This window comes from Sciurus carolinensis, chromosome 12 (assembly GCF_902686445.1).
Source record: "Sciurus carolinensis chromosome 12, mSciCar1.2, whole genome shotgun sequence".
NCBI classification, from domain to species: domain Eukaryota; kingdom Metazoa; phylum Chordata; class Mammalia; order Rodentia; family Sciuridae; genus Sciurus; species Sciurus carolinensis.
Window position 1 is genome coordinate 32,862,330 of NC_062224.1, and position 21,736 is coordinate 32,884,065.

Consider the following 21,736-nt stretch of genomic DNA (forward strand, 5'->3'; position numbering starts at 1 on the left):
TTTATCATCTGTAACAGAGACTGGGACTGGTAGGAAGGTAGGAACACACATTAAGTCTGCCAGCAGGAACCTAGAAGCATTTTAACATTGAGAGATAGCACAAATCTGAAGTACAATTGAGAGAAGCAGTTGTTTTGTTACATAGTTGAACTGTTCCTCCTAAGAGACTAAAAAGAGGTTGTAAGTTAGTTTATTCCGTGGAAACACACAAACTGAGCCGCAGCTCCAGTAAAGCACCGGGTTACCCTTATTACCCAGAGTTAAAAAAAAAAAAAAAAAAAAAAAACCCAAACAAAGAGACAAAGAGAAAGTTTATCTTTAGGGGACCTGAAGGTCTCCTCTATTCCCCCTTTTTGTTTATCATGGATAGAATCTTATATCCATTTGTCCATCCTGCCTCGGTTATCAGTTTGTTTAATCATTTGGTACTGTTGAGTAAGGACCATAGTTTGGATTGTTTAAAGGGAATAATACAGACTTCTCCCGGCAGGGAGAAAGCTGATATTTTGAAAGTCCCGAGAAGTGAGCGCACCCTACATCCCCTATAGGCAGGTAAATTTGGTAATCAATGGGCTCCGGGAGATCCTTGACATTTGCAAAGGCAGATGGTTTCATGGCTTCATTTCCTCGAATTGACCCGATTCCCTATTTCTACACTAACTACCTGTCCTTAATTCTGGCTTCATTCTCCGCTTTAGCTATAGGAACTCCCAACTGCTTCAAGGAAAAGGGGGCGTCGGTCGTTCTGGCTGCTTCGAAGCTGAAAGGGGGCAGTGAGGGGCAAGCAGTTTGGAGTTCCTTTTTTAAAAATCGGGTCAATCGAGGGGTCCGAGGTAGAAGTCTGGTTGGGGAGGAGTAGGTTGAAGTCATCTGGGGGTGGGTGCTTCTATGATAGAAGAACAAAAAGACATGAGTACTGAAATGAAATTAGTACAAAGTAAATGTTGCAGCATCTGGAACATGCCACTGAGTATCATGAAAATGACAGAAGTCAATCTTTCACCAGGAGGTGGAAGAACTGAGAAATTGTTCCCATAACTAGACCTAGCAAAGGCTGGAAAGGACAAGGCCTTTATTTGGGAACTTTAACATTGTCCAGGTTATCAGGAATGTAAACACAACATTTAACTCTTAATGTCATAGATATCCCAAAAAATATAGTTAAGCTACTTAAGTCATCTGATTGTGTAAAATATCCCTTTAATGGTATAACCTGTGTTTAGTAGAGAGCTCTATATTTCTGTTACTTAGGGCTAGGTAATCATACGAGCAAACATAGATTAAGTCTACCTGTGTAGCTTAGGAAGATCTGCAGGCCTTAAACTGACTAAAAACTTCTGACTCTGGCAGTTTCTCTTGATAGTTATCAGGCACATTTGCTGAAGAATCTTTCTTTCATTTGTAGTTTCCAGTCTTTATTCTAGTGGACTAACATAAGTGTACATCTTAAGTTACATTTAATTATTATTTCTCTTATATGCCCAAGAATGGCTATATTTTGGTTTTTACTGTTTTGCTGGGTGTCCAGGATCCTCTAGTCTCAACAATCTCCTTGATCAGGAGGTTGTGTGACCCAGAGTTGCAGCACTCCTTAGAGAAGTCCTCTTATTCCCTGGGTTCAGGCTGACTGAGGGCAAAAGATCCAAATACTGGCCTATCTTGCCTTCTGTATTTAATTCCAATCTCTAAGTTTGATCTTAATCATCTAGCAAGCCAGTTTTACCAGTCATAGAGTGAGAGTACTGGGCTTTAACTTTAATGTTCATAACTTTACAGTTATTTACCCTTTTATCTAACTGGAGTCTGTATTAGTTCTGGAAGTTACCACTATCTGTTCTATAGGTGATGGCTTATTATCATAAGTTACCTAGGTTGCGTGTTTTTGAAGCAGCTACTTTTGTAAAACATTAACAGGTAACAGTTTTACAAAATGAAATTAGCAAGAGTAAAAATATATTTTGTTTGTATAATAGCTATCTTGAATTTTGACTGAGAATCACATTATATTTCCTATTTGAGATCATAGTAATTTTACAACAAAAAACAATCTTTTGATTATAACTTTAAATAAGCTGAAGTCTGACTTATTTTGGAGTCACTCTAACATGTAGTAAGGTGAGAGGCAGAGCCTTATCTCAGGTAAGGCGTGACTCTTTATAGATCTTAAGTGTTCTAATTTTGATGTTGATCTTTGCTTCTTCCTTAAATATCATTAAGTAGTTTACCTATACTGTTTCCTGAGTCTATACAAACTTTATAATTAACACAATTTAACATTGTATCTAAAACATGAATCAAAGAAAGGCTGAGAGAGCTTTTAACTTTCCTTTTGTGTGTCAAAGTGGCAAAATATTTTCATGTTTCACAAAATTAACCTTTAAACAAGTCAGGCTCTAATGTTTAGAAATACATTTACATTTGAAATTTTTTATCTCAGTGTAAAATATAACCAATTTTACATATATCCTATTGATAACAGGTCCTCTAATAGAACACTAAATGATAGAAATTAATCCCCAATGAAATTTACTCTTTATAAGCTTAAAATTACCATTACAGACAAGTTTATCTGGAGAATAGCAGCTTGATAAATTTCCTGCTTTAAAACTTGTATACCTGAAAAATATGAACACATTTAATATACAACTAGAAACCATTTCACAATTACCTTGACACCTGTTTTCTTACCAAATTTAGTTTTTAAAGAAAAATTTAGACTCTGTAACACAGTACAATACTTTAACAGTTGTTTAACCATAATTGTATACACCCCAATTTTTAAGACTAATTGTTCTAAAGAATAAAACTTAAGAGACACAAAGTTAAGAGTAAATTAGTGTTTCTAAGAAATCCTTGTCATTTTACCATGTCATTTTACCATATAGATTAAACTTTGGCTTATATTAGAACATTAGTATTTCACCTTAGGAAAAACCTTAAATAGCTTTAGCTGTTTTACATACATACAACCAACTTAGTTAAGTATGTTACCCCATGTAATTTAAGAAGTTAAAAGTACTTGATGTTATTTAACAATTAGCATTTTAACTTTGTAAATTAACCAGACATCTCTACAAACACATTTGAGTAATCCCATACATGTTAACTCCAATTTATTTATTTTATAAAAACCAAGATATCAGACAAGTGTCCTGAACAGGATCCGTTGCCTCTTTCCTGCTGAAGAAAAGTCCTAGAAGCAATTGATATTAGACATTGTTTAACATTAACATTTCATTAGTTTGACCACCTGGAGACTTGCAAGTTATTTTCAAAGATATTTTACTTTTATTAGTTTACCCAATTTAAATTGAACCTTTTTAAATCACGTGAATAAAAGTATTTGGATCCATTTTTAAATTTTAATTTTAAGAGCGCTCAGTTTTGACAAAACATGACATTAGACAGCACGACATACAGATAACATAAAATCAAAGGCCTTGTAACTTTATAGGTAAATGTTCATTGCAATGAAACAGATGTTTAAAAACTTCAGTTGAATAAAAAATAGAACTGATCAAAAAGAAAAAAATCATTAACCTAGGTATGTAGGATCAAAATTATGAGCTCAAAAATACAGCATTAAAGAAAAACAAAACAAACAAAGAATCCTAGAAAATAAGTTAGTTAAGTTTAAAACGGACACCCTTTTTTTTTTTTTTTTTCTTTTCTTCAGGTTACCCCTCCTCCTTCCCGCTGAGACTGCTGTAATTTATATTCCATTGTAGGCTTTGACAAGGCCAGGCAGGGGGGAGGGAGGATCACCCAGGACTTTTTAACCCTTTTTTTACCTGGTTGAGAAATCAGATTAGGTTTGAATGCAGAAAATCATGAAACAATTATCTCCCAATACTTGTGGGGACTATGGCTACTATATTATGTTCCCACTCTTTCTGAAGTCTGAGAACATGATCGTTCCTCTTTAATTTCTTCTAAGATCTGACTTCCTTCTTCTAAAGGCCCCTTTAAGTCCCTAAAAGGGTTTTTTGATTTACCTTGCTGCATCAAACAAGATTTAACAAGTGACCATATTGGCAGAGTTCCCATTGGCAAAGGCTCGCGTCTCTCCGCGTCACGCAAATCCTCTCCTAGCTGTTCCCACTGAGGAAGATTTAATAATCCCTCATCTAAAAACCACGGAGAGACTTTCTCTACAGTATCTAGGAACTTGAAGGCCATGTTTGCCTTCAATGGTGTTCCGTGATTTTTTTTTAAAAGTTCTCTAAGAGGCCGCTGCATTCTAATCTTAGACAGATCCGTTCCCATGACTACGAGGTAGTTTACTAGTTTAAACACACAAACAAAAGACAGGCGCGCGCACGCACACACGCTCACTCACACACGCACACAGTTTGGTACCACTTGAATCGTCCCTCCCACGGGGAACCTTTTATGATGAATCGTCCCTCCTCTGGGGAACCTCTTATGATGAATTGTCCCTCCGCTGGGGAACCTCCTGTGATGAATTGTCCCTCTGCTGGGGAACCTCCTGTAATGAATTGTCCCTCTGCTGGGGAACCTCCTGTAATGAATTGTCCCTCTGCTGGGGAACCTCCTGTAATGAATTGTCCCTCTGCTGGGGAACCTCCTGTAATGAATTGTCGCTGCTCCGCGAACCTCGAGACGTCTCACCTTTTGAACTCTCAAACTAATTTTTCTTGATTTGAAAACTTCTGTGAACTTACCCTTATATTTTTTCTCGTTCCCGGGTGTTTCGGCACCATCTATCGCGTCCCCTGCCCGCAGAGAAACACGAAACCGGATCAGGGCAAGTTCTTTATTTTCTGCAGTCTGCTTCTTCTGGCTGGCCAGCAGCGGCGGGCCGCTCTTGCAAGCGCCTTACATTACATACAACAACCAATCAGCTTATAGATCACGAGGGGAAAGCATGGACAGTAATGGAGCACAATAGTGTGGATATAGCAATCATGCAGTGTCCACGAGGACCCATGGCCAATCACATTAACTTCCTCAAAATACGCCACTTGTTGGCAGAGAGTATTAGTCTGCTGGAGGTACCTGGTTTTGTTCTCAGCACTTCCTTGGCACCTTGCCAGGCGCCATCTTGGCCACGCCGAAGGGCTGGGGGTCTGCAGTACCCCGACAGGGATGCCCTCTTTCACCACTTCTTTTCAATATCGTCCTTGAAACTCTAGCCAGAGCAATTAGACAGTCCAAAGAAATTAAAGGGATGAAAATAGGAAAAGAAGAACTCAAACTATCCCTATTTGCTGATGATATGATTATATACTTAGAGGAACCAGGAAATTCCACCAGAAAACTTTTAGAACTCATAAGTGAATTCAGTAAAGTAGCGGGATATAAGATCAATGCACATAAATCTAAGGCATTTTTATACATAAGTGATGAATCTTCAGAAAGAGAAATTAGGAAAACAACCCCATTCACAATAGCATCAAAAAAAAAATAAAATATTTGGGAATCAACCTCACAAAAGAGGTGAAAGACCTCTACAATGAGAACTACAGAACACTAAAGAAAGAAATTAAAGAAAACCTTAGAAGATGGAAAGATCTCCCATGTTCTTGGATAGGAAGAATTAATATTGTCATAATGTCCATACTACCAAAAGTGCTATACAGATTCAATGCAATTCCAATTAAAATCCCAAAGATGTATCTTACAGAAATAGAGCAAGAAATTATGAAATTCATCTGGAAGAATAAAAAAACCCAGAATAGCTAAAGCAATCCTTGGCAGAAAGAGTGAAGCAGTGGGTATCACAATACCAGATCTTCAACTCTACTACAAAGCAATAGTAACAAAAATGGCATGGTATTGGTACCAAAATAGAAAGGTGGATCAATGGTAGAGAATAGAGGACAGGGACACAAACCCAAATAAATACAATTTTCTCATACTAGACAAAGGGGCCAAAAATATGCAATGGAGAAAAGATAGCCTCTTCAACAAATGGTGCTGGGAGAATTGGAAATCTATATGGAACAGAATGAAACTAAACCCATATCTCTCACCATGTATGAAACTAAACTCAAAATGGATTAAGGAGCTCGGAATCAGACCAGAGACCTTGCATCTTATAGAAGAAAAAGTAGGTCCAGAGCTTCAACATGTGGGCTTAGGACCAGACTTCCTCAACAGGACTCCCATAGCACAAGAAATAAAAGCAAGAATCAAAAACTGGGATAGATTCAAACTAAAAAGCTTTCTCTCAGCAAAGGAAACTATCAGCAATGCGAAGAAAGTCTATAGAGTGGGAGAAAATCTTTGCCAATCATACTTCAGATAGAGCACTAATCTCCAGAATCTATAAAGAACTTAAATAACTCTACACCAAGAATGTAAATAATCCAATTGACAAATGGGCTAAGGAAATGAATAGACACTTCACAGAAGAAGATCTACAAGCAATTAACAAACATATGGAAAAGTGTTCAACATCTCTAGTAATAAGAGAAATGCAAATCAAAACCACCCTAAGATTCCATCTCACCCCAATTAGAATGGCGATTATCAAGAATACCAGCAACAACAGGTGTTGGCGAGGATGTGGGGAGAAAGGTACACTCATACATTGCTGGTGGGGTTGCAAATTAGTGCAGCCACTCTGGAAAGCAGTGTGGAGATTCCTCAGAAATCTTGGAATGAAACCAACATTTGACTCAGCTATCCCACTCCTCGGTCTATACCCATAGGACTTAAAATCAGCATACTACAAAGATGCAGCCACATTAATGTTCAGAGCTGCTCAATTCACAATAGCCAGATTGTGGAACCGACCTAGATGCCCCTCAATTGATGAATGGATAAAGAAACTGTGGTATATTTATGCAATGGAATATTACTCAGTCATAAAGAATGATAAAATTATGGCATTTGCAGGCAAATGGATGAAATTGGAGAATATCATGCTTAGTGAGATAAGCCAATCTCAAAAAACCAAAGGATGAATGATATCGCTAATAAGTGGATGATGACACATAATGGGGGCTGGGAGGGGTTAGTTTTAGAGTTAGGGTTAGGGAGGGGGCCAAGAATGGAGGAAGGAAGGACTGTATAGAGGGAAAAGAGGGGTGGAAGGGTGGGGGGAAGGGAAAAAAACAGAATGAATCAAACAACATTACCCTATGTAAATTTATGATTACACAAATTGTATGCCTTTACGCCATGTACAGACAGAGAAAAAACATGTATCCCATTTGTTTACAATAAAAAAAAAGAAAAAAAAAAAAAAAAAGAAATGACTGGTTTTGTCCATGAGTAGATTCTGCGAGCCCATTGTCTCGGAAGGAGATGCTGAAATTGCTGGGTACCAAACACTATGGGAGGCTGACAGCTACAGAGACCAGAGCCAACCAGGGCCAGCACAGGCTCCTTTGCAGGGAGACCTGGGGAGCTGGTCCCCCATTGGCAGGATCACATTACAGGGGAATTTCAAATCCTATCACAACACCCAAGACCACATACTTTAAGAGGACATATGTGAAAGAAGAGGACTTTCACCCACTCACTACTCAGCAGCTGTAGCTCTGAAACCAATCTCAATTTTTGAGGAACGAGCCCACATCCTTTACATGTCCTTAGAAAAGCTAAAGTTCATCGATGATCCTGAAGTGTACCTCCTAAGATCTGTCCTTATAAACAACTTGATGAAAAGAATCCACGGAGAAATCATCATGCAGAATAACTGGTGCATTCCCCCCTGCTCCTTCAGTGGCACCTCTGCCCAGGAGTGGTTTATGGCTCAAGACTGTCCTTACCAAAAACGACCACCGATGACAAAGAGGAGTGTGAAAAGTTTCATGCCTGCTGCTTTTACCAAAAATGCGGTGGTCACTACCTGAATTTACCCCTTTCTGTCATTGCAAGTGTGGGAAGTGCCTCCTCCTCTTCTTCTTCCTCCTCCTCTTCCTCTCCCCCTCTGCCTTTGCAGAGTTGTTCCCACCAGGTGGATTTTGATGTAGGCGGGGCACCCATTTACAAGAGTGATGGCCAGATACCTGCCAACAAAATCTTTGTCACTAATGTCAGGTCGCTCGATGTTCAGGAAAAGGCCAGGTTAAGTGAGGAGAAAGTGAATAACACCAACGGAGATGGTGACCCCCTCAGCTGTGAAACGTGGGCAATGACCTTCATCTTGAGTGCAAAGGCCAATTTTATGATTATTTCAAGACTGGATATAATAAAAAAAACAATGTAAGTGAGTCCTGGAAAAAGTCTGTAAGGAAAAAGGAGCCTTCACCATGCAACAAACTGTGCTGCAGCAAAGGAAGTAAAATATGAACCATCTTTTCACTGAAACTTGGAAGCATGCACACAGCATGATCGATTAGCTCTCATAAATTTTATTTTGAATTAATTTTATAGTTTTGTACAACTGATAAAATTATTCTGTGAACATATGGTGTCATGTTAATGCCTGGAGAGCAGATTGCATAAAACATCTGTATAGTAGGCATCAGTGAGCTACTTATAAATGTGATGATTCTACCAAGAAAGCGGTTGACTTACACTTAAAAGTTTATCTTAGTTTTCTTTCAGAAAAAGGCCAGTAGGTTAGTAGGCCAGTAGGTTAGTTTGGGGGACAATCTGCCCTTGTGATAGTTCCATGGCCCCTCAAGGAGCCTGTCACTAGCTTAGAAAGTTCAACACATTTGCCAGTTCATTAGGTAGATATTTGGTAAGCAAATCAATATAACCCGCAAAAGATGTCTGCTGCGATACAGTATTTTTTTCTGAATAAAAGACTGAAGACAGGGAGCTATATGAAATGACTTCATGGTACTGTTAAGTATTTGTATTTAACAGTCTCTGTGACAGATGAAAATGGAATGGAATGGAATGAGACACCTGTCTACGGGTGGCAATGGACACTCTGTGGAGAGGGTATTCCCTGCAAGTTCCTGGCTTGCCTGTGAAGGGGGATGAGGCTTTTAGGGAGGTGGTATACAGGGCGATTTTTGGTGCCTTACTTTATCTTAATTTTTGCCAGTGTGAAAATTAAGGATAAATCAGAGTTATAGCAGGGATTTAACAAACAGAAATAAAAATACAGGGTGGATCCATATGGTATGGAAACTTAACTTTGAACTATTGTGTTCAGCTTTTGATTCAACACCTCTATTCTTCCTTTATTTTGGATGCCCGGTTGCTTTGGGTTTGGCATTTTTGGATAGGGATGGAGGACACAATAGAGAGAGCTGTTAGGAACCAGCACTAGCTGCTTGAGTTTTTTCTATGGCAATGGTCTGATGCTGGAGTCTGGATTTTCTGGGTTTTGGGTTGTTTTGTTTTGTTTTGTTTTCTTGTTCAATGAAGTTCATGAACCCGTGGCATGCATTATACTTTAATCTGTTTTGCATCATTTCACTCATTATAAAAGCATGTGGGTTTTTATATATGACTTTTGCTGTTGATTAAGAAGCACAATGTTAATAAATGATGTGGCGATTGATAAGATTTCTTAAAGAAAGTAAAGATTTCAGTGTTTGGAAAGTTATTTTAGAGAAATGGAACTTGGTCTGTAATCATTACTGTGTATTTGACCAACAGTCTTCTCAATAATATCTTGAATTTGTACATTTAAAAAAAAACTTTAGCTCTGATCTGTATTATTTCTTTCCTTCTACTGTTTTTGAGATTGACTTTCTCGTTTTATTAAGATCTCGAGGTGCATCATTAGGTTATATTTGGGATTGCTCTGCTTTTTATGTAGGCATTCATAACTGTAAACTTCCCTCTTAGAGCTGCCTTCATTGTATTCCATAGATTCTTGTATGTTGTGTTTCTCTTCTCATTTGATTTTAATAATTTTTTAACTTCTCCCCTGATTTCTCTGATGACCCACTTATCATTCAATAGTGTATTATTCAATCTCCATGTGTTTGTACAGTATCTGTAGTTTTTCTTTCTATTAATTTCTAAATTTATTTATGATCTAATAAGATGCAAGAAATTATTTCTTTTTTATTTGTTAATATTTGCTTTGTAGTGCAATATATAATGTATTTGGAGAGAGTTCCTTGAGCAGCTGAGAAGAAAGCATATTTATTGTTGTTGGATAAAATATTCTATAGATATGTATTGTCTATTTGATCTAAGGAGTAGCTTAATCCTGTAATATCTTTATTTTTTGTTTTGATGACTATTAGTGAGAGTGGTGTATTGAAGTAACCCACTATTATTTTATTGGCACTAGCTATCCTTTTATGTCAAGTAACTTTTCTGTTGTTCTTATTTTGGGCAGTATGAAAGGTTAAACCTGGGGCTCACATGTGTTAGGCAAGCACCAAGTTACATCCCTAGCTCCCCTTTATAAGAATTTATTTTGAGACAGGGTCTCACAAAGTTGCCCTCATTGACCTCAAACTTGCAGTCTTCCTGCCTCAGCCTCCCAAGTAGCTAGGCTTACAGGTGTGTGCCACCACACCCAGCTGTAATGGTTTTTCTTTCTTTCTTTTTTTTTTTTTTTTCTTTGATACTGGGGATTGAACTCAGGGGCACTCAACCACTGGCCACATCCCCAGCCCTGTTTTTTGCATTTTATTTAGAGACAGGGTCTCGCTGAGTTGCTTAGTGCCTCACTTTTGCTGAGGTGGCTTTGAACTCGCCATCCACCTGTCTCAGCCTCCTGAGCTTCTGGGATTACAGGTGTGGGTCACTGTGCCCAGCTGTAATGTTTGTTTATGAATTCAGGTGTACCAAAGATTGAGGCATAAATATATAAAATTGTTGTATCCTCTTGTTGGATTGTTCCCTTTACCTTCTTGTCTCTTCTGATTAGTTTTGGCTTGAAGAATCTTTGTCACATATGACAGCAGCCCCTCCTGTTTGCTTTCATATTCAGTTGTCATGGAATATTGTTCTCCATCCTATTGCTTCCAATCTGTGAATGTCTTTGTCAGTGATGTGTGTTTCTTGAAGATAACAGAGTTGGGTTTTGTTTTTTAGTCCAGTCTGCCAGTTTATATCTTTTAATTGAAGAATTAAAACAATTTACATTCAGTGTTATTATACATGGGTATGTATTCCTGTCTTTTTATTTTTAATGTTTTTATTTGTTTGGGTATCTTTCGAAATGCTGCCATAATGGTCATGAATTCCTTTAGCTTATGCTTATCTCAGGTTTTCATTTCTACTTCAGTTCTGAAGGATAGCTTTGCTGGATGTACCAATTGAAGTTGGTAATTAGTTTCTTTCGGGGTTCAAAATATATCTTTCCAAACTCTCCTACCCTTTAGAGTTTCATCTGAGAAATCTACTGTTTTTCTGAATGGTTTGCCATTTTAAGTGACTTGGAACTTCTCTCTTACAGCTTTGAAATTCTTTGTTCTGAAGTTTTGGTATTTTTAACTGTAATGCATCATGGAGAGGGTCTTTTCTCATTTTGTCTATTTGGGGTTCAAAATGCTCCAGTATATTAATGTCCATATTGTTCCTAATATATGAGAAATTTTCTGCTATTATTTTACTGAATAGGTTATCTATTTCAATAATCTGTATCTCTCCTTTCTTCTTCAAACTTATGAGTCTTAAATTAGGTCCCTTTAATGTTGTTCTAGACTTCTTATATACTCTGATTCTTGTTTATATTTTCTTTATTACTGTCAAACACCTTGTCTTCAAGTCTCACTATTCTGTCTTCTGCTTAATCTAGTGTATTGGTGAGATTCAACTGAGTTTTTTACATGATTTACTGTTTTATTCATTACCAAGTGTTCTGTTTAGTTTTTTCAGAATCTCTTGCTTCAGATTTCCAATTTGTATTCTGTATTGCCTTCTTTAATTTATTCAGTTGTTTATTCATATCATCTTTGAGTTTATTGGTCATTTTAACAATCAAGTTTTTAATTCTTTGCCTGAGATTTCATGTACTTCTATTCCTATGAATTCACTTATTAGGAAGATAAGAACTTTGGGGGGGTCATTTTGTTGGCCTATTTCCTCAATTTCCAATTATTCTTTGTTGAGATTTGCACATCTGTTGGGATTCATTTATCTTCTACTTTTTAGTAAGCAGTTATCTTTTCACCATGTACCTGGACTGGGGGTGTATCTCAGCACAAATATACCTTCTTGGTATAATCTTGGTGGTTGGTTCAATCATCAGAACTACTTTGAGAGGAAAGTGTAACTACCAGTAACATCAGTATTTGTGTGTGTGTGTGTGTGAAAACATAGTTTATTTTCTCAGACTTTTGTAGTTTATTTTTACAAAATAGCAGACAAAATTTGGTTCTTTGTATTAATACAGAATATGTAATACATATTGAAATATATATATGTATACAGCACTTAAGTTATAAACGCACAGCAATGTCAGCATCACTTAAACAGCCACCGTGTTTTTCACATAATTAGGGTTTCATCAGGAGCTAAATAAACACTGTTTTCAGCTTAAATATATAGTCTTTGATGCTTTATCTCCATCAGTATTTACAAAAGCTAGTCTAAAAACTATTACCATCTACAAAAGTAAAAAGCTTCAGAATATAATTTTGCTACCATACCATAATAAAAACTTAACATTATAGAAAGCCAGAGGGAACTAGTCCCTTCAGTGCAACTGCGGTAGGTAGACTTAATCATGATTTTAAGATGAGTGCTATGGGAATCCAAAAGGGATGCTTCTGGCTCTTCAGTTGCTGGATGCTTTATGGTCCAACCACCTCTTAATCCAGATTAAAATCATGCCACTAATCACCTATGACAGAGGGATGTCGCATAGGGACTCTCTTCATCTCTGCTCTCTTCTTTTAGTTTCTTGGCTGCCTGTGTTGATAATTTAATCTGCAAATCATGTCTCTGTAGGAAATCTCTGGGTGACACTTCCTTGGGCTGTATCTCGGATTCCTGAGGACTGGGAGGAGGGAGGTCTTCCCCAGCCACCACAGGCTCCTCTTGTGAAAAACTGCTATCAACAGTTTATTTTCGTGACTCGGTACTTGAGCGCGATGCCCTGCAGCGTGTCTCAGGCGAGGACCCCGGTGCTCCACCAGGCCCTCATGACCCGGGGGCCCAGCAGCGCCTGCACGCTGGCAGTGCTGCTGTTAGAGCGGGTCTTGGTGCGGGCCGGGCTCAGCGACAGCTGCGCGGCGCGGCTGCGGTGGCGGCTAGGGGGCGGAGGACCGCAGCGCTCCGGGGAGCCTTCCTGCAGGGACAACGCGGGCGAGGAGTCCGCCTTGGGTCCTGCCGAGGCCGCCAGGTCGGGAAGCTGCCAAGGGAGCGGTGCCTCCTCTGCCGCCACCGCCTCTTCCCCCTCACAGGGGCTGCGGCTGGTCGTTCTTCGGGGCGGCTGGCGGGAAGCCGAAGAAGGGAGCTGCGGGCCGGACATGGCGGGAGTCTCCCCCACTGCAAGGCTTGCCTTCCCCCCGGGCGCCCGTGGCACAGGCGCACCTGCAAGGGGAAGAGAGAAGTGAGCGCCCGCAGCAGTCCGGCAGACTGCGGCAGCTCCACCCTGCCCGCCAGTCAACTTCAGTATTTTAAGAGCAAACAATACTTACTATTAAATATGTAGATCAAAAGAAAAAGAAAAACTAAAAAAGCCAAGAAGGGAGTGAGGGAAAAGAGAAAGAAGAAATGTGGAGAGGAGGAAAGATAAAAGAGAGGGGATTACAAATGGGAAAGACATAAAACGATATCAAGAAAAAAACAGTTAATAGAAAAAAAAAATGCTGCAGGCAGCAACTGTCCATCTAACCCAGACCTGTCCTACTTCTACACCTTACTGGCATTGCATCTTTATTAGAGTTCAGACTGTCAATTTCTAAAGAAAGAGGCTTCCATCTTTCTCTGCTCTGCAGATCCAGAGTAGCTGGCAACTGTACCTCCTATGGCCACCCAGAGACCTGTAGGTCTCTACCACAATTTCACTTCAGAGCCCAGATTGACTCCGATGTCACTGAATCTAACGATCCAATGAGAATTAAAGCATAGGTGGCTGTTGAATTTTAGATATCTAGCTAGCTAGCTAGAATTGGAAAATAGGAAAGAAAACTGCAGGAGTTTCTGATCTCTTGCATAGAAGCTTAAACAATAAGGCACTTTTAAAACTGGGTGCCCTTCCGCACTTTAAATGAATATACCGGGCAGCGCAGGGACCATCTCCTCCTGCACCAGCTCACTGATGAGTATTTGAGTATCTTTTCTGCTCAGATTTGTTTTGCTTGGAAGTGGAGCCTGCCTTTCTCAAAGTTAATGGGAAACTTTCTTTTAGCTCTTTAGAAGGGAGCTGCCCCTATTCCATCAAGCTGTCCTGGGCCCAGTTCTATGTACTCTATTTCTTTCACTAACTCTCTTACTCTAAACACGAGTATTTCTGGGTTTCACCTGGTTGCTAACTTTCTGAGTTGCACTCTAGCACTTTTCCGTGGTCTTTCTACTTCATCATGCAGCCACAGAACTATTGTTCCATTCAGTCTTGGAGAGAGCTAGTCTGCAGGAGATGCCTTAGTCTGCCATTTCCAGAGTTCCCCCAAAAGACGATTTATTAATGCAGTAATAGCGATTGAGTTGTTTTAAAAAGGCACACATTTTCTCTTTTAAAAGGATAATAGAGTTCTCCAGCAGGAGAGATCGAGCGCAGCTGCGGGCGTGCGGGGAACAGAGGTGGTGGCGGGTGGCGGCGGCACAGGGAGTAGCGAGTGCCTTTCCCCGCCCCTCTGGAGCCCCAGTCACCCACCCACCCGCAGGTGGCCCGATCCCATGGATGCACGCACTCCGCACCCCTGCCGCCGCCAGCTCCGCGCCACCGCGGCCATTCTCACCTGGCGGCGCCGCCGGACCACCGCCCGGGTCACAGCCCCTGAGCCCACGACGACAGCGGCAGCGACCGGGACAGCGGTGGGGGACGCTGCTGAGTCGAAGAGAACTCAGTCTGGCCACCGGACCTACTTACTCACCTTGCTGATTGTCTATTTTTATAAGAGTTTATGACTTTTCTAAAATTTTTGTATACAAACGAAGTTTTTAAAGAAAGAGTCTTCAATATGTATTTAATCCAAAGAAGAAGGATCTTGGACAATTTTATTTTGTTTTGCTTTGTCTTTTTTTTTTTTTTTTTTTTTTTTTTTCCTTATAGTTTTTGGTTTTTGGCTCCGTTTCTAAGCTTTTCCATCCTTCTGATTTTGGGGTTCAGATACCCCAGCTGCTTCGGGCACCCGAGGACCTTCTGGGCCCCACATTAATGAGGCAGCCACCTGGCGAATCTGACATGGCTGTCAGCCACGCGCTACTCCAGTTCTTCTCCACATTCGCCTCTGGACAGGCGTGAAGGGAGAGGACACTGTGTCCAGCAGGTGCCCCAAATAACCGCTGGCGGGAGGAGCTGTCCCACATCAAGTGACTTCCCACGGTGCTTCAGGGTCGCCCCTACGACCTGGCGGCGGCTAGTGGCCACAGACCTGGAGAGTGGCAGAGATAGCATGCGGTGGTAGCAACCCTGCCCTTCTACCCAGAAGGGAGACGGAGGAGTTCAACAATCTCCTGGACCTAGACTTTATTCTCTCCAACTCATTGTCCCATCAGGAGTTGGTGGCCCCCACCGTGTCCTCGTCGGCGTCAGTCTCATCCTCTTCTTCCTGGTCAAGTAGCGGCCCTGCCAGCGCGCCCTCCACCTGCAGCTTCAGCTATCCGATCCTGGCCGGGGGCGACCCGGGTGTGACGCCAGGTGGCATCAGCCACCTGTGGCTGGGAGTCTGCACCCGCTCCCAAGGCTCCCTTCAACCCGGCGGACATCAAGGATGTGAGCCCTTCAGGCGGCTTAATGGCTGAGCTCCTGCTGCCGAAATGGACCCAGTGTACATTTCGCTGCAGCAACAGCAGCCGCCAGGTGGCGGGCTGATGGGCAAATTTGTGCTGAAGGCATCACTGAGCGCCCGTGGCAGCGAGTATGGCAGCCCATCAGTCACCATGTTAGCAAAGGCAGCCCTGACGGCAGCCACCCGGTGGTGGTAGCGCCCTACAGCGGTGGGCCGCCTCGCATGTGCCCCAAGATCAAGCAGAAGGCGGTTTCCTCGAGCACGGTGGAGGTGCACTTGGGCGCTGGACCACCACTCAGCAATGGGCACCGACCTAGCGCACACGATTTCTCCCTGGGGTGGCAGCTCCCCAGCAGGACTACCCAAGCACTGGGTCCCGAGGAACTGCTGAGCAGCCAGGACTGTCACTCTGCCCTGCCGCTTCTCCCCAGGATTCCATCCCCATCCGGGACCCAGCTATCCACCCTTGCTGCCCGACCAGATGCAACCACAGGTCCTGCCGCTCCACTACCAAGAACTCATGCCACCTGGTTCCTGCCTGCCTGAAGAGCCCAAGCCAAAGAGAGAGGAAGAAGGTCGTGGCCCCGGAAAAGGACCGCCACTCACACTTGCGACAATGCCGGCTGCGGCAAAACCTATACAAAGAGTTCTCATCTCAAGGCACACCTGCGAACCCACACAGGTGAGAAACACTACTACTGTGACTGGGAAGGCTGCGGGTGGAAATTTGCACGCTCTGACGAACTGATCAGGCGCTACCGCAAACACACAGGGCACCCGCCTGTTCCAGTGCCAGAAGTGAGACCTGGCCTTTTCCAGGTCAGATCACCTGGCCTTACACATGAAGAGGCACTTCGAAATCCCAAATAGTGGATATGCCAGAGGAGAATTCAGTCTTTTTTAAACCTTTCACACCGTCTTCCCAGCTGGCAAACACTACAATCATGGTCAAGTTCCCAACCAGTCAGCTTGTGAACGAAGCGATAATCAGTAGAAAGGAGGAATGCAAAAGACAAATCAAAGAACAGATGGGGTCTGTGACTGGATCTTCTATCATTCCAATTCTAAATCCAACTTGAACATACCTGGACTTACAAAATGCCAAGGGGGTGACTGGAAGTTTGGATATCAGGGTATAAATTAGACTCGAGATTGGGGGTGATGGGGGAAGACCAGAATTCCCTTGAATTGTGTTTCCATGAAATATTAAGCATAAAGATCACCTTGTATTCTCTTTGCCTTTTAAAACCCATTATTATGGGACTGGGGAGATAGCTCAGTTGGTAGAGTGCTTGCCTTGAAAGCACAAAGCCCTGGGTTCTATCTCCAGCACCTGAAAAAAAAAAAAAAAAAAGGCCATTATTATGATGTTAGAAGAAGAGGAAGAAATTCAGGTACAGAAAATGTGTTTAAATAGCCTATGATAGTGCTTGGTGAGTCTTGGTTGTAAAGGTAGCAAACGAGGAAGTCAAACTTCTCAAACCACTGCATACTTTGACAAGGAAAATCTATTTTTGTCTTCTGATCTACATGTATGACCCAAATCAGGTAAATATACCTGGTTTACTTTTACATTTTTATGAAGTCTGTTATGCACTGTAGTTTCAGATGTGCAATAATTTGTACAATGGTTTATTCCTGAGTGTCACCACCCGCAGTAACAATTGCACTGGTATTTATCAGAGTTGGACTGGGAATAAACTACTTTTCCTATATTCACTAATTTATAAAGGAAGAGAGACTTTGAGAGAAAGATAGACTTTGCTTATAGAAAGACTTTGCTTTTAGAGGAAGTTTTTAGAGAAAGAGAGGCTTCTATGCTTATCAGAGATCTATTTCTTTTTGGAGTTCTGCTGCTGCTTCTTAGAGGTGAGTCCTGCATCCTGTGAACTAGGTGCTATCTATCTGTGATCTATGACCTAGAGGTGTTTTCTCAGTTTTCCGCTCTATGATCTACCTTCTGACACTGCCTGCTGCTATCTGCTGTATCTTTCTTCTCTCTGCTAGCTGCTTCTTTTCTCTGTTAGCTGCTGCTTTTTCTGCTGCTTCTTCTCTCTGCTAGCTGCTGCTTTTTGCCTTCCGCCTACTACCCACTTATATTCCCTCCAGGAGGCGGAGGGTGAGCCACGCCAGTTAAGATCAGGCGAGGAGCCAGCTGCCCTAACACAGCAAAGGTTAAAAATGAGCAGGCCGGAGCAGGAGCACTCGGGAACACCTGTGCATGTGTTGTGTACATGGACTTACTTGAATACGGCCAATGATAAATCACCTGGGTGTACTTATATTAATCAACCTCCTCACTGCCGATGTGATCAAAACAACCTCCGGCTGGCCACCAGGCACCATCCTGGTGCAGCCCACGTGGCACAGCCCCCAACACCTGAGTATGCCTTAAGCAGAACAAATGTGTTTTTTTCTATACAGTTCCTTGCCTTAATAAATGTCATATAAATTTAAGCAAACTTCTATTTTGTATATTTGTAAACTACAAAGTAAAAATATGAACATTTTGTGGAGTTTGTATTTTGCATACTGAAGGTGAGAATTAAGTTTTAAATAAACCTATAATATTTTATCTGAAAAAAAGGATAATAGGAGAAATGGAACAATAGTAGGAATAATCTTTTGTAACCCATTTTTAAACCTATGCACTTGTAGGCCCCTCTTTTTCCTGTAGACCAATGCTTGCCTGCTTGGAGAAGCTAAGTTATATCAGCTCTCTGGATGGTGTTACATTTACAGCTACAAAGATATTCTACAAACCAATTGTATCTTACTGTCCTTGCAGTGCTATTTTGGTTAAATGGTTTTGAGGGTATAAAATGTTTGGTGAGTATCCTGGCAGTTTATATGAGGGTGTAGGATATGAGGATGTTGGGTATCCTTCTATTCTGTTTTTTAGAAAAGTCCAAAAGTGTATTGACTCTGTTGTGCCCACTATTTCGGGCAATGAAGGCATAGAAGGTAGAATAAAAACTTCCATAATTTAGGTGAGGAAACATATGACTGGGCTGAAAATGTGATCAAATGAGTGATCTCTAGAAACCTTTATGACTTGGAATATTTCTCTGAGGTGCCTCATTTGACTATAAATTCACAGATCATTTTTGCTATCATCTGCTTTGAGATAATAAAGATTGGTTGTGTAGCCTTGAGTTTAGCTTTAGGATACACCCCTAAGGTTCAGTCCCCAATTTCCTTTTGTAAGTCTCCTCTTGGCTTCCTTACCATATTCAGTTACCAGTAGACTGCTAGATCTGTATCCCTACTTGATAACTTTTTTCTGGGAATCAGGCATATCTCACTTATATGTTGCAGATCTAGGGGATTCGCCTTGTCTAAAACCACACTTATTTTCCCCATCTTCTAAATACCCTCCTCCTGTGTCTCTCATTGAGGACATTATTGCCCAGTCTTACCATATTTCCTGATTCCTTCATTCTCCTCACACCTCATACTCAATTAATCTTTACACTTTAAATATCTCTTCAAAACCTCTTCTAATTTCTGTTGTATTACATCTTACTTGCATTGTTTTTTGCTGCAATTGTTCAGATCACTGTCACCAGCCTCTTCATCATTCTCCTGCCCTCATTCTGGCTCTTTTCCAGTTCATTCTCCACAAAGCAAAAGAGTAAAGTATGTAAAATGCATAGTTGGAGCCAGGCAGCCAACTTGGGAGGCTGTTGCAAGAGAATTACAAGTTTGAGGCCACCCTCAGCAACTTAGTGAGACTCTGTCTCCAATAAATAAGTAAATAAATAAATAAATAAATAAATAAATAGATAGATAGATAGATAGAATTGGGTTGTAGCTTGGTGATAAAGCACCCCTAAGTTCAATCACCAGTACAAAAAATAAAATAAACAAGTAAAATACACAGTTGGGGGCTGGGAGTTTAGCTCAGTGGTAGAATATCTGTTTAGCATGTGTGAGGCCCTGGGTTCAATATGCAGCGTCAGAAACTAAAAACAAAATTAAAATATACATTCAAACATTCTATCCTAGTTTAGAAATATTTCAGTGCTCCCATTTTGCCTGAAAGCTAATGTTTAATTTTTTTTTCCCTCTGATACTGGAAATTGAATGCATTGCACATGTGAAACAAGTGCTCTACTGCTGAGATATACCACTGGCCCTAAATTCTTGGCATGAGCGTGCACGTGTGTGTGTGATGCTCAATATTGAACCCATGACCTCACTCATGAAATTCTTTTTAATATATATGTATAAATTAAATATTTTAATATATGTAGTTTGTTGTATGCCATTATATTGTTAAAAAGAAAAATCTTAAAAATAATTTAAAAGACTGAGCAGAAAATAAAAAGGACTCATGAACTGAGTAGCACTGAGGACAAAAAGCAGTTCAGAGAGTTCTGCTACAAAAGCTATGGATAGAGAAAATTTATAACTGGAAAATGCAAGTGACATACATAAGTAACCAGATTGGTTACAATTTTGTTCTTGTCTTATTTGGACATATTTTTGGCAGTTTTTAGCCTGTGTTTGGCTGAATGTCCAGCTGCTATGACTGGCCAAGTCTTTCCTGTGATTGGCCAAGACTTGGGGACACCAAATAAACTCCCAAGTTAGATTAAACTTTGTTTACATATTCAACTGGGTTTATAGTTCCCTACGAATGGAGTCAGCATCAGGATTAATTTAATAATATGTAAATAATTATATTGCATATTATGTATGTGTCATAAAATATTATATGTAGTTGAATATATATTAATATTTAATGCTCTGCACTATGTCCCTTCCTTGCTCAGTCTCCCCTACCCTTCATCTTGTCCTAAATGAGTCAATTGGTCATTCTTCAGATATAATCTTTCAGGTAGTTTTAGATATCTTGAACATTATTTTCAGAAAAAAAAATCTGGTTGAGGTTGTGGCTCAGTGGTAGAGTGCTTGCCTCACATGTGTGGGGCACTGGGTTCAATCCTCAGCACCACATAAATAAAATAAAGATATTTAAAAACTCTATTTTGCCAGTTCTTCATTTCATGACAAATTCACATCATCGGTTCTTACAGAACTCTTCATTCTGTTGCTGTTGTTTTCATTTCCCATTCTAACATGCCTTGTGAACACATGCTTTTATGTGTTTGGTATTCTTGAAAGTATATGTATTTTTGTAAGGTGTATAGTATTTCTGTGTGTGTTTAGTTTATACAAATACTCTTGAGTTGTAGACATCATTTTTTTAAAACTCAACTAGCTTTGGAAAAAATACTACTAACTTTTTCTGGATGAATTCCTATCTGTAGTATTCCAAAGGGTGAAAGTTTTGCTGAGTTGTACAGCACCAGAGGGCACTATTCATCTTTTATTGCATGTGCTTAACATTCCCCTACAGTTTTGCAATGTGGTGGCCCTGGGTGAATTCCCTAGATTTTATTCAAACGTTTGGACATTGATAACCATCTATATTCCCTTATTTCTCAGGTCAACACAGAAAACACTCTGATGAATATTCCTACATTGAGTTCTATGTGGACATTTCTCTGACATGTATTACAAAGTAAGATTACTTGGCCATACAATAATAGCCTTACTCAATTTGTCTAAGTCTATTGGGTTCCTTTCAGATTGCCTTCTCTACTTTATAAACCACGGGCACAGTAAATTGCTGTTATTTAATTTCCACTAATCCAATGGGGAAAAGTAGTCACTCATTGTTTTACTTTTTACTATGTATTCATCTGATGACCAATGCCTTTGAGAAAACATTTGCATACTTTTAGCCATTTGGGTTTACCCTTTTATGAATTGCCTGTTCATATCATTTTACACTTTTATGTAATATTTCCTAATTTTTCTTATTATTTACAGGGTTTCCTAGTATATTCTGGATATTTTTCTGTTACTAATGTTGAGGATATATGATAGTCACAAAGCCTCCTTCTGGTCTTCTTTTCTTTTATTAAAAGCTAGGAATCTACAGTGACTTTTCTGAGTCCCTTGTAGGTTGTGTTTCAGATGAAATT

General features: G+C 40.4%; 2 pseudogenes; both read left to right on the top strand.

Moving 5' to 3' along the window:
* Positions 1 to 7,232: 7,232 nt before the first annotated feature.
* Positions 7,233 to 8,265, top strand: LOC124961124 (SERTA domain-containing protein 4-like; annotated as a pseudogene).
* Positions 8,266 to 15,166: 6,901 nt separating this feature from the next.
* On the top strand, positions 15,167 to 16,644 carry LOC124961204 (Krueppel-like factor 4; annotated as a pseudogene).
* Positions 16,645 to 21,736: the final 5,092 nt, after the last annotated feature.